Source organism: Pezoporus wallicus, unplaced genomic scaffold (assembly GCF_028554395.1).
Source record: "Pezoporus wallicus isolate ANWC-B61680 ecotype Strahan unplaced genomic scaffold, APGP_CSIRO_Pwel_v1 contig_5231, whole genome shotgun sequence".
Classification (NCBI taxonomy): Eukaryota; Metazoa; Chordata; class Aves; order Psittaciformes; family Psittacidae; genus Pezoporus; species Pezoporus wallicus.
Window position 1 is genome coordinate 1175146 of NW_026635973.1, and position 12085 is coordinate 1187230.

Below are 12085 nucleotides of genomic sequence, written 5' to 3' on the forward strand. Positions count from 1 at the left end.
TATATGAAGATGTATTTTGTGAAAAAAAAAACAACTAGGAAGTTTCACAGGAATTACAGAATCTATATTACATGACTCAGTAGCTGCTTGAGCCCATAGAAGAAATCAGCACAATCAGAAATGAGGTGGCAGAACATGATATAAAGCAACAAGGCCTGGCAGCAAAGTCCCTCTGCAGCCAGAGGGGCTGGAGCTTCTCCTCTAATGCTCGCTCATGCTGTTTTGTAGAAGAGAAACCTCCTATAAGGTTCATGTGCTCTTTCCCATTCACCATCGTGCTCCCGAGCGTGTCTCTAGTGCTGGACTTGACAGAGTTAAAAACATCAGCTTCACAGCACTTCATGCTCTGATCCTACCCCTGTCTGACCAAACGCAAACTCCTGTGCTGATACAGGAGACGTGCCGCTAGCATTTAGGATGAGGTCTGAGTCAGAACTCAAGATTAAAGCAAGCTTTTAATAAAAACCATGCCAAGTGAACCCTAGAGGAAGAATGGGGAGGAAAGGGGGGAGGGATGGGGGGCTGGTCTCTGACTCAGACTGCAAGCTCTGACTTTCAAACTATCGATAGCCTGGCCCATCAGTGTTTCATGTGCTTCAGGATGTCTTTCACAGAGCAAATCACCCTTGCAATGGTATGACAGTGTAACAGTTTGGCTTGTAAAAGGGATCACTGCAGATTACCCAGTGTTTTATTCTAGTTTTTAAAGTTGTACTTTTATCCCAACAGCAAAAGCAAGTGCTCAAAAGTGAGGAAATCACATCTCTGAGTAACAGCACAACCATATTTCAGCCCATTCTGTGCACTAATGAGGCACAGGTCCTTTGGGACAAAATGGTATGCAGTCATGTAATTAAAAGCTAAAGCATATGCACAAGATGGCACAGTTATGGCTGTAGCAAGGTTTTCCTAGGATTTCAGCACTGGATTTACCCACCCAGATATAATATTGTTTTGTATGTGTAATTTTATATATAGTATTAACATTTCTTTTTATGATCAAGGTTGCCCTGGCTGCTGGAGCCATGGTGATGCTGAGGAGCCAAACTAGGCTGCCATTGTGCTCCTCTCCTTCCACCATGCTCCCTGTCCCACTGTGGTGCCACAGATCCTCTGCGGCCACCTCAAGCTACAGGATGGCTGCTGAGTGAGCCATGTTGAGTTTACTTAATTCTTCCAGGTAAAAACCCCACATATTTTCCACTGGTAGCATTACGCTTGTTCCACTTTTCCATACTGTAATTTTCTCACTCTGAAGAGAATCATTTCAAGCCCAGGTACGACTTTTCCTCTGTTTAGATCTCTTTGAAACTATGTGTTTAGGCTGTCGTTCTTTGGTGAGTTTTAGACAACCTCCGGAGCTCACTGGTGCAGAGCCCAGGGATGGGCCCAGCCCCGGGGAGGACAGAGACCCACCGGGACGTCAGAGCCCTACGGCCGCGCCACGCTCAAGATGGCGGAAGCCAGGCGCCTCTCGCCGCACTCAAGATGGCGCCTCTCACCGCCTCACGCTCCCCGCCCTCCCGGCGGTGACTTCCGGAGGGAGAGGGCGTCCGTCCCATGGTAACTGCGCCACGGTGGAGACGCCGCCGTCGTGGGGGCTGCTCGCTTCCTGCCGCCACCCGGGCCACAACAACGGGCAGCCGCCTCCGGGGCCGCGCCGCCGGCAGCAGCCGTCAGGTACGCACCGCCGGGCGGGACAGCGGCTTTCCACGCCCGCCCCAGGTCGTGAGGTGAGAGGAGCCCGCCGGGGCGGGCGGGCCCCGCGGGGCGGTCTTTCCGCGCTGCCGCCGCTGAGGTGTGCGGCCCCCGCGGCGGGAGGGCGGTACCGGCCGCGTCAGCCGCAGCCGGCTCCGGCGGGCAGCCGGGCCCCTCAGCACAGCGGGCTGCCCTCCCGCCTCTCCTCTCCACGCCGGGACGGCTCCTCGCCGCCTGCAGCCCCACAGGGCAGGCGGGCCCCCGCTCCGTCTCTCTGCGGGAGGTGGCCCCCTCCCTCCTGCGCTTTGGAGCAGGTCGGGGGAGGAGGTGGCTGTGGCACAGGAGAGAAATCCCCTCGTCTCGGGTGGCGCTCCCGAGGGTGCGGACCCGCGGGATACTGGCGTCCCCTCCGCGGTGGAGGGATGAGCTCTCGTTGGGGCGGAGATGTGCGGCCGGTCACGGTGCCTCTCAGCCGCTGGGAAGCCGGCGATGCCCTTGTGCCCTCTGAGCTTTGTTTTAAAGCATTATGTAAAATATGTAAAAAATTGGTTATTTACCTCCACTTCTGATTTTTGTGTTTATTTCAGTGGGAGCGGGGGCCTTTTTTTTTTTTTTTTTGCTTGTTTCTTACAAAAGGTGTTCAGAGACTCAACTTTTTTAGTTCTGAATCATGACCAGCCTTTCACTGGCTTTTAGTCTTTGTTCGGGCATAAGCTGCTTGTAGTTGCCTAGTTTAACTGTTAAGAGCAAAGATTGTGAGAACGTAAGGTTCGCAGGCACTCGTACTTGTGGCACCCTTTGTCTCAACAAATTAAGATAAGTTAACTCCTGACTTCTGTCTGCACAACCAGTACTCTGATAGCTGCTGAAGCCTTGCTTCCAGTGGTGATGGCAAGCACTGGAGGTGCATTGGTGAGACCCTTAAGGCAGAGGTCTGTCCAGAGGTATGTATGTGATGAGTAGTGTAAAAACCTTTAAATTCTGGATTCAGTGCAAATAACCAGTTACCGTGTTTTTAGTGTTGGCATCTACAGGCTTTGCAGCCAGTTGTCACTGTACCTGCTTCCAGACCCTATGTGAAGGGTAGCGCACGTGGTGATCTCTTCCCATCCTTTTCCCAGTAGAAGAGAAGAGGATATTAGTTTAATTGGAAACATTTCTGTGGGGAAGGCAGTAGGGCACTCCGTCTGTGTTCTCAGCTTCTGGGTAAGAGTGAAAAACAGGGTTTTGCAGAATGGTTGGTGGTTCACATTATATGTCAGCAAATGAGAGCCAGCTTTTTTCAAGGGAGGGATGAAAATCTATAGTTAATCAAAGTGTGTCTGTAGTGTATGCATGCCTTAAATGAACAAAAGCGGTCTGATCAGAATTGCAAGCAGCTTGTTATAGACTATCTAAACCTGTAACTTAGGATAAGGCATCCAGATTGCCAGTGGGCTTACAAACGAGCTCAGGTTTAGAAGTGTTGTCTGGTGGAATTGCATGGGAATAAAGGTGCAAGATAGCAGCTGGGACAGATAAAGACTGGGAAGAAGATGGGATTTCTTGATGGGGCAGAGGGTAAGAGTCTGAAGTGAGCAGCCTGCAGTGATGGAAGTGGAAGAGATACAGTGTGAAACATGCAAGGGGGTGTGAAAATGTTTGTAGCGGGGAAATGTGTATTAAGAAAACATAAATACTTAAAACATGGGCTTTTATAGACTCTTGTGGCAAATATTTATGTTTGTAATCACTAAATTGTTGACTCAAACAGCAATGCTTATAAACATTCACAGTATGTTACAATGTTTATAATGCTGACAAGTTCTATTTATTTTACCATGAATGTAAAATAAATTACTTGTGCTTTTTCAGTTTTGCAGTAGCTCCCAGAAACTGCAGCTAGCATTGGGATGCTGAATGTACAAGTGAACTGAGATATAAATTAAAGAGGCAGACAAACATCCAGGGTCTTTTTTTTTTTTTTTTTGCATAAGTAGTGATCTTTAAATGTTAAGCTTGCAGTAACAAAACAACAGCCTTTGACACTAATATTCTAGTGTTCAGACATAGAATGGTTGAACTACACCATGATTGTAGTACGAGATATTTTTGAAGTCATTAAATAGAAAGGAAAATCAAATTCTGCAGAAAGATTTATTTCCTCCTTTACAGCAAAGTGAGTAATATCCTGTAGTGATATAATAGCCTGGGTTGAGGACACAGTTAGTTACTGTGAGATTAGAAGCTTAAATGTGTAGGTCAGTTAAAAGCAGATGGATGTTGCAATTGGGACTGGATAGTTTAGTGATGCAAAATATGGAAGAGTCTGTTAGGGTCTGAGACTTTGTAGCATAATTTGAGATGAAGGGATTTTTTTCCCCCCTTTTGGAGGGCATTGTCTGTATGTAGGGAATAGATGGAAGCCCCAGTCATTGCAATTTATTTATTTTTTTTACCCTGCTTTTGAACTCATTGTAGCAGAGTTAAGGTTGTTTGCAACACATAGGGTGGCAGTGGCAACTGTTTGCCTTCATGGAACCTGGGAGAGAACAGTGTTGGTGTCTGGGCTTTCCTGTGTACAGAGCAGCACCTTGGTCTCAGTTTGAAGCCTTCTCTTGCTTAGTCATGTGTGAGAATTACGACTTCAGGATAAAGCTTGTTCTCCATTTTTCAGCGGACAAGCTTACAACACTTCTGAGAGCGGAGGGGTTTTCCCCTTCAAATTATTTCTTTCTCACTTCTTTCCAAATCTGCTACCACTGCAGATTCTGACTCTGTTGGAGAATGCCATGTGAAACTATTTTTGACTGATTGGAGAATTACTGTAGTGGGAACAAAAGACATTGATGGGGGAGAGCAGTCCTAAGGGGCCTTGAGAAGAAAGAGATGGAATTCAGATTAGTAGCCTCCAAAAAAAATCTTGCCGTAGAAGAGGTGAAAAATAAGACTATAAAAGAACAAAGGTAAAAGAACATGTGAAAACACTTAGTTCTCATAATGTTACCCTTTCCCATGAGGAGGCTTTCTGAATGGCTTTCATAGTAATGTTTCTCATATGTTGACCATAGATTTGAGCAATAAGCTTTACTTTTCCTCTAAGCCTTTAACAGAGATGATTGATTTACTGGCTTGGATAGAAGTATAGAATTACTTCCAAACTTTGAAATCCATAATAAGCACCTCAAATAATTAGCAAGCCTACAACTATCTCTCTTGAAAGTGATCAATGGCATTCATTTGCTTTGGCTATTTTCTTGTTCAGCGACCATATGGTATTTCTGAGTTTAGTGTGACTTCCTGTGAACGGTTTTTACAAAGTCGTCTGGGCTTTGGTGTGAAGTGCAGCAAAAATTAAACAGTATTGGAAGGTGTGAAAATGTTCTTATATTAAAAGGAAAAAAAGCAGGTTGCTTTTCTGCCCTAAGAAAGCAGGTTGCTTTTATTTTGATGTAAGAGTAGGCTGTAGCCTCTAAATCGTACATTCAGTGAGGCTAATGCTAGACTAGTCAAAATCTGTAACTATTGCTTGTCTGACCCTGAAGTTTCTAATGCAAATAACTATTAACAGATGGGTGTTTTGTTGAAAGCAAAATAATTTTTAGCTTTACTGTACAAATGAGATCCCTGTTACAGTAACTTACCCTTTTAAGGGGATCTCTTCTTGAGGTGTGATACACCAATGCTGCTGGTGCATGTGGCTTGGCTTTAATAGAGCAACCACATGAGTTTTCCGTATGAATTCTGATTTTTTTGAGGCTTGTAGTAGTCAAAAAAGTGATTTCCCCCCTCCTGCATGTAATTTCTGGAACAGCAAATACAGTAAGTCAAGAGCTTTTGAGGAGTGGTCTGGGCAGCAAAGAGCACAGTCCAGCTGAGTTGGTGAAAGCTCCAATAACAGCGAGGATTCTGTGGCTGGGAAACCCTGAGTAGTGTATGAAGCAGTTTTATAAAGGTGAAAGGTGTTTTGGTTGGTTGGTTGTTGGATAGAAATGAGTATAGGAACATTTGTAGCCTGTCCCTGGGAGGGGAAAACCTGAGTGCTGAGGTAGGGAACTGGGGGACTTGTGGTATGGAGGCAGCTTAAGGGATGTAGCCCAGAGTGAGAGGTACAGGTAGCCTTCATGTGGGACATGGTAAAGTGACGTGCTCATTGTCCTCAGTGGTGCAGAACCTGGAGTGGTAGTCACAGGATGCTCAGCTTACAGAAGCTGTGAATTAAACACACTTCTGGACTCCCTGGTTTTTGTTCCTACCTCCCATCTTTATCCTATATGGGAGAGGTGAAAAACTTGCTTTCTTGTGGGTTGGTATAGTCAACATATGACTTGAAATAACATTAGCTTTCTGTACTCAGGTCTCTGAAGAATGATCTTGCTGTATATCTTAATTGGTAGCATTGTTGTTTTTGTAGAAACAGACAAATGCAGGATGATAAAAAAACTCTTGTGCTGTCTGTACTATAACATAACTCGTGCTATAGAGCACAAATTAATAAAAATTACTAATTTAAGCCATAACTATTAGCAGATGGATACCGTGTTTGAGTCTTGTATAGTCTCTCTTTGTTAATGAACTTGACATGCAGATAAAATGGGAAGTGCTTTAATAGGAGAAAATGTTTGCCTTGGCATCTGAAAACAGTTTATTTTTCCTGGGTGAAGCCTGCATGCTCAGCAGTATTGCTTTCTTGTGCAGAGCTGTAGTATTTAGAAGTTAAACTATTGTTTTTCCTGGATTGTCCAGAATCTCTGCCTCCCCTAGAGCTTTAATTCCTTATCTTCTGCCTTTATTTAACCAAGGTTGGTCAAGGGCTGTAAACAGCCTTGTTTTAGACTTCCTGGTATTTTTCTATGCCATTGCCATCCTTGCATGTGATAAGACATGCCTGTTGGAGCTGTACCAAGGAGTAAATCTCAAAGGCAGTAAGGTTTATTACCACAGCTAATATTGTGCTTGTGGCTTGCTTTTTTGAAGCATCACATTTGTTGTTTTTCCTAATGCTTGAAGAGAGTATGGATGAGCATTGTTTCAGGTTTGAATAAGTACAGCCGCATCATCTTCCTGTGACTTGGACCTGTCTGATCAATGAGTATACTTTAAAAGTTTTTTAGACATTAAAATGACTAACTTAAGAAATTGGTTCTTTCAAGGCACATCTCTTTAAGACTTCTTTACAATGGCATATTTAATTGTATGTGTAACATAAGGATTTTTAGATGTTTTAGCTTAGGGAAGATGCATTTGCCACTGGTATGTGTTCAGGCTGCCTTTCGTGATTAAACATTTATACACAGGATGGACCATCAGTAGTGGGGTTTGAGCAGACACATTTTGTAAACACAAAATCCATTCTACCTGGAATGCGAGTGGAATGATACAGCTCAGATTTCACTTGTGCTTCAAGGTTGTGCTGGAATTAAAGCTGGGGGATTGGGAGCCTGGTTCCTTTTATGTGCAAGGCCTCATTTGTGATCTTCAGAGTTTTGAACTTTCCTGTTAGTTGTAATAAGCGCACAGTAGGTGCTTGATACCTAGAGACTTGGACTGAAGGTGCTTCGAGGCTTGATGTGAACTTAAAAGCCTTTCTGAGGAATTTTCTGCCCTTTCTGTTTGCTGAAAGTAAACAGAAAGGTTTAGTATGCTCCGTAACAGAGCAGAGAGGATGGATCCATTTCTAAAGGTAAAAGTACGAAATATTGAAACGCCCTTGTTGGGCAGCAGTTGTTGAAGTTGCATAAAACACTGGGTGATGTGGAGATTATCTTCTCGTTGGAGGAAGGAAGAGGGGGATTTTGAGAACTAAGTAATTAATTAAAGATTGCTGCAGTTATGATGTTTTGGGCTTAGAAAATTCCAGAGTGCTGTGCCACAGAGTTTGAATATGTAAGTAAGCTAAAATACTTTCTTTAATACGTATGCTGTTCAAAATAATTCTGTAAAGCTGAAGGGAATTTTTGCCTCTTGGAATAAACTTTACCCTAGTCTTAAACATATGTTCTCACTTATTGTTGATAGCTTCTTTAATAGCATAAAAAAAACTGGAGTAGGTATTGCAAGAATTCAGTAACTTAATCTGATCCCTTTGAAGTTAAATCATGTGAAATGTATGTCATGCTGGTACCTTTATAAAAACAGAATGGAATTAAACCCCAAATCATTATTAAAACTAAAAATAAGATCATTAACATAGTTTAGAACTCACTTCTGAGACAATAAAGTCTAATATCCTGAATAGTGCTAGAAATTTTTGGGGCAAGAATTAGTCGTCATGGGTTTTCTTTGCCAGTGAAACTTTACAAAATGAATAAGATTTGTATCAAGGGGTTTGGAGTGTAATATGTGTAAATGTGTCATTGGGTAGTAATGTTTATACATGGAGACAGCTGAAGAAAGCAGTGTTGTGATTGACTGTGAACCATAACTGGCTTTTTCTTATGTAACTGCTGAACTGTTGCATCAGTAAAGTTTTTCTCTGCTTCATCTGATGTCAAGTAAGGCCAGTTTAAGATTTGCTGCAAACTCAGTGCTTTGGCAACTTGTTCTCTGTTAAAAACTGGTAGAGATGGCATTAGTGGGAAAACAATTACTTGCTTTGTAAGTGGTGCTGGTGAGTTATGACTAAGTATATTGATTTGCCTTGGCCAACGCAAACTCCAGACAGATTTATTTTCTTTCCATGGCCTTTCCACGACAGGGTCACATGGCTGTTTGTTATTGCCTTGGATATGGTTGAGTTCTACAACTCAAACAGCTTTCTGGGGAAATGGAGATAATATGATTTCTTTTGCAAATAGATTTTGATCACTGATGTGTGATGGTGGATGGATTAGGGGAGGCTTATCCCTCTCTTCTTAGCTTTTCAAAATCTTTGCAAAGCTCTAACTAATCTTTGCCATGGGTTTATCAGTAATATATACAATAAAGAAGTTACTGACTTTCAGAAGTATACGAATTTCTATTTATTTACTATCTAGGCAGGAGAAACTAGCATCTGTTTGCTTGTGCCAAACATGTCTTTGGTTTGTCTTAAATTGGCATCTTTTCCTCTAACCCCAAAGCCAATTTGAATACTGTTCAGAGTTCCTTGCTACATTTAGAACTTAGGCTGCTAAATCTGTCAAACCCACAAACTGGAGCTGTAATAATGGGATTAGGAGACACTGAGGCTTCTTCCTGCTTTTAAGGTTCAACAGTAATTAGCAGAGCTCTCCCTTGTCTACTCAACCTTTTCCGTATTTCCCTTCCGTTGCAGGAAAGGGTCTGGTGGTCACTGCCTTAGTATCAGAGGTTCCAAGTTAAGTAAACTGGTAACAGTGGGTCTGAATGATATCCCAAAATGATTAGACTGTGTTGCTCATCAGGGCTTAATGCCACTTCTTTTGTCAACCCTGTTAAGAGGATGGTCTATGGTATCTTTTTTTCCTTTACTGGAAACTTGTATTCGTGTTTGCATTTTCTCCACGGCTCTAAGCGGAATGACTGGGGCAGAGTAGGGAACAGAAATGCAGTAAGTGATTGAACAAAGTAAATATTTGGTAGTTCTCAGTAATATGGAGTTATCTCTTATGTGTGAGCTGCTTCTGGGTGATCTTCTATCAATATACTATTTAGTGCAGTAAAACATGGACCAAAACAAGCACTTGTGGTTATGGCATGGAGAATGGCAGGTGGGGTGGTGGGAGCTGGTGCAGCAACTTTGTTTCCTTTCTCAATTACCTTCTTTTGGTGGACTTAGACTTGTATATACCAGCTTCCTGAGAGACTGTCTATAATTAATGGTATCAAGTAGTTTTAGTTAGATGTGCCTGCCGCATGCAGCAGCTGTGCTCTTACTGTGGGTAAAGCTCTAGATGAGGCTGACAGCACTTGTTGGGAAATAGGAATCAGAACTTAATACTGCTTATGAGTTCATGGCATAAGACTACACAAAGTGCTATGCCAGCAGAAAACTACTTGCTTAGGCTAGCTTCCCAAGTTTACCAAACTGGGCTATTGAATGTGAGTGTTCAGTAAATTAGGGTGCAGACAACTAATGAAAGAGCTGAGTGGTGAAAATATTGGAAGAAATCATTTGGTTGCAGCCTTTTGGGACAAGATTTGGATAAACCTTTTCTGAGGAAAACAGTTAACATTCCTGGCTTCACTCTTTGATTAAGGGATGGCTTTCTTTCTGTAAATACGGTTAAGATTTACACTGAGACAGACTTACGTCACTGAGACAAAGTTATGTTAAACAATTGTAGAATAAAGATTAAAAGGCAAATATGGTTAAGTAGCAGCAATGCAGGATACAAAGGCGTTATACTGTACAGCAAGCTGTTCACATTAGTGTCTTTCTGTCTCAAGAAGTTTTTCTACAGGGCCAGCTCTTCCTCTCTCTGTTCATGCGTGTTTGATACTAAAAGCATCTTTTTATGCTTACTACAATTAAGATTCTGTACTTCTAGAAGAGTTTATGTATGGTGATAAGAAGAGTAAGGGGTTGGCTTGCTACTGAGTAAAGAAATGTAACACAGTGCTGAGAAAACTGTTTAGTGCGCTTGTTGCTTCAGATTTATCTTTACTGCGGGATAAGCTGTAATTATACCTGACCCCAGAAAAAGAAGTGTAGGGACTTTCTTTAGATAAGGAAAATAATGAAGAACACTTATAAAAGTGCAGATTTGAGAAGCAGGTTCTTTTGCTTCAGCTGGTTCCTTGTCTCAGAACTGTTATCAGTTTTTGTGTAAACAGATAAAACTCAAGAAGCCAAACCAGTAACTGTATCTAAGGGGGCAGGTGGAAAAGAACCACTAGAGAACTGGAGACCACGTGCAAAAACATTGCAACCAATGCAAACTGTTTGTAAGCTATTCAAGTAGAAAGGTGTTAAACAAACATATATGTGGGTTTTCTCAAAATGAAATTCACAATCTCCTGATCGCAATCAAATCTCCTTTCATGACATGCTATCCAGTCTTATTTGGGAGAAATAAATAGGTTCCTAGTTTAATGAGCTATTATAATGACTTTGCCTGTATGAAAAGCAAAGAATTATTCCTCTAAACACCATAAAGTTGGTGAAAAAACCTTAAACACTTTTGTGAATCACTGTCAGATTAGAGGATGCCTGGTCTGAATGGACTCCCCAGGGTTCTGTCACTTATTTTGACTTAAGTGAAAGGTTAAGGCTATGCAATATTAGCAGCAGATGGTACCAGGATAGGAATTGCTGCAAGTACTTTGAGAAAGAGTCCAGAGGAAAGTGATTATTTTATTCATAGAAAGATTTAGAACTGTTTGCCTTAAAGAGCAGAAGATTACAGGGAGAAAGAAGAGTTGACTTCAGGTGAGACGGAGTTTTTAGCTCTAGCCACTCTGACAGAATCACTGATAACTTGCTTAAATTGCAACAAAGATGGTGTAAATGGGCACTGGATTAAAACTCTGAACCACTGGAACAGATTGCTTGGTAAGACTGTGATATTTCCATTTTTAGAATGCCGTACAAGGCACAGATTAACTGTGTCTAGACTGTGCTTTTCTCCTGAAGTCCTTAGAGGCAGTATTAGCTGATTTATGGAGCTCCTTTTCAACCATTAGAATATTAGAAAAATCCTAGAAGGCTTTGTAGAAAGCAGGGGCATACAAATTAAAAAGGTATCAAAGTGGTTAATAGCATTGGGCCTATGTTAATCACCTTCTCATTTTGTGCTAATGAGTCTTGCTATCAGCATTGCACATCTCTACTCATTTCCACTCCCTGCTCTTCAAAGGGAAGTAATATTGCAGTGGAGAAGGGGGAAATACCTTTATATACCTTCTGGCTCCTTTTCATTTAATGACTGTAAATATCTTCCAGTTGATATACATTGAGTGTGTACTGGTGGCTACGAATCCAGAATCATCTTTCTTTCACAGTTTCATTTAAATTGCTCTGGGGACAAGGGAAAAATAGGGTTCTTCAATACCATGGTAAATTTCAGATCAGATTCTGAGATTTGAGACTGCTTTGCTCATGACTCCAAGTTAGAATGAAGATATAAAATCAAACATTCCCGCATGAGCAGATACCAGTCTTTATCTTGCATGCTCTTAAACCTGGCAATTAAGATGCATGAGGAAGAGGCAGTGTAGTCTGGTAGGAGGAATTTGGGCCTGGAAGATGGAACTGCCAGCATCTGAATCTTAGATATGATGTTGAATTAATGATTTGCTGAAGGGCATGTTGAATTCCTGGCCCTCTTTTCCACACATAGAATGTAATGCTGTAAGGAGCATTTTTTGTCTTTAACTACAGAGAGGAAAATTCTCAGATATGTATCTTTCTGCATTAAAAGTTAGTATGTTAGCCTAAGGTTTAAATTCATGGATTTTTAGATTGTGTTGGACTTCTTGTACAGTATCTTCAGGTTAAGGAACAACC

The 12085-nt window shown here is 41.9% G+C and overlaps 1 protein-coding gene across 1 annotated transcript in view; it reads left to right on the forward strand.

The window, feature by feature from the left end:
* Positions 1 to 1575: 1575 nt before the first annotated feature.
* Positions 1576 to 12085, forward strand: part of DISP1 (dispatched RND transporter family member 1) — an 87665-nt gene continuing 77155 nt past the window's right edge. Inside the window, exon 1 of the mRNA XM_057398795.1 lies at positions 1576 to 1680. The gene's annotated coding sequence lies outside the window, so the exon portion shown is untranslated. The remainder of the gene's footprint in view (positions 1681 to 12085) is intronic.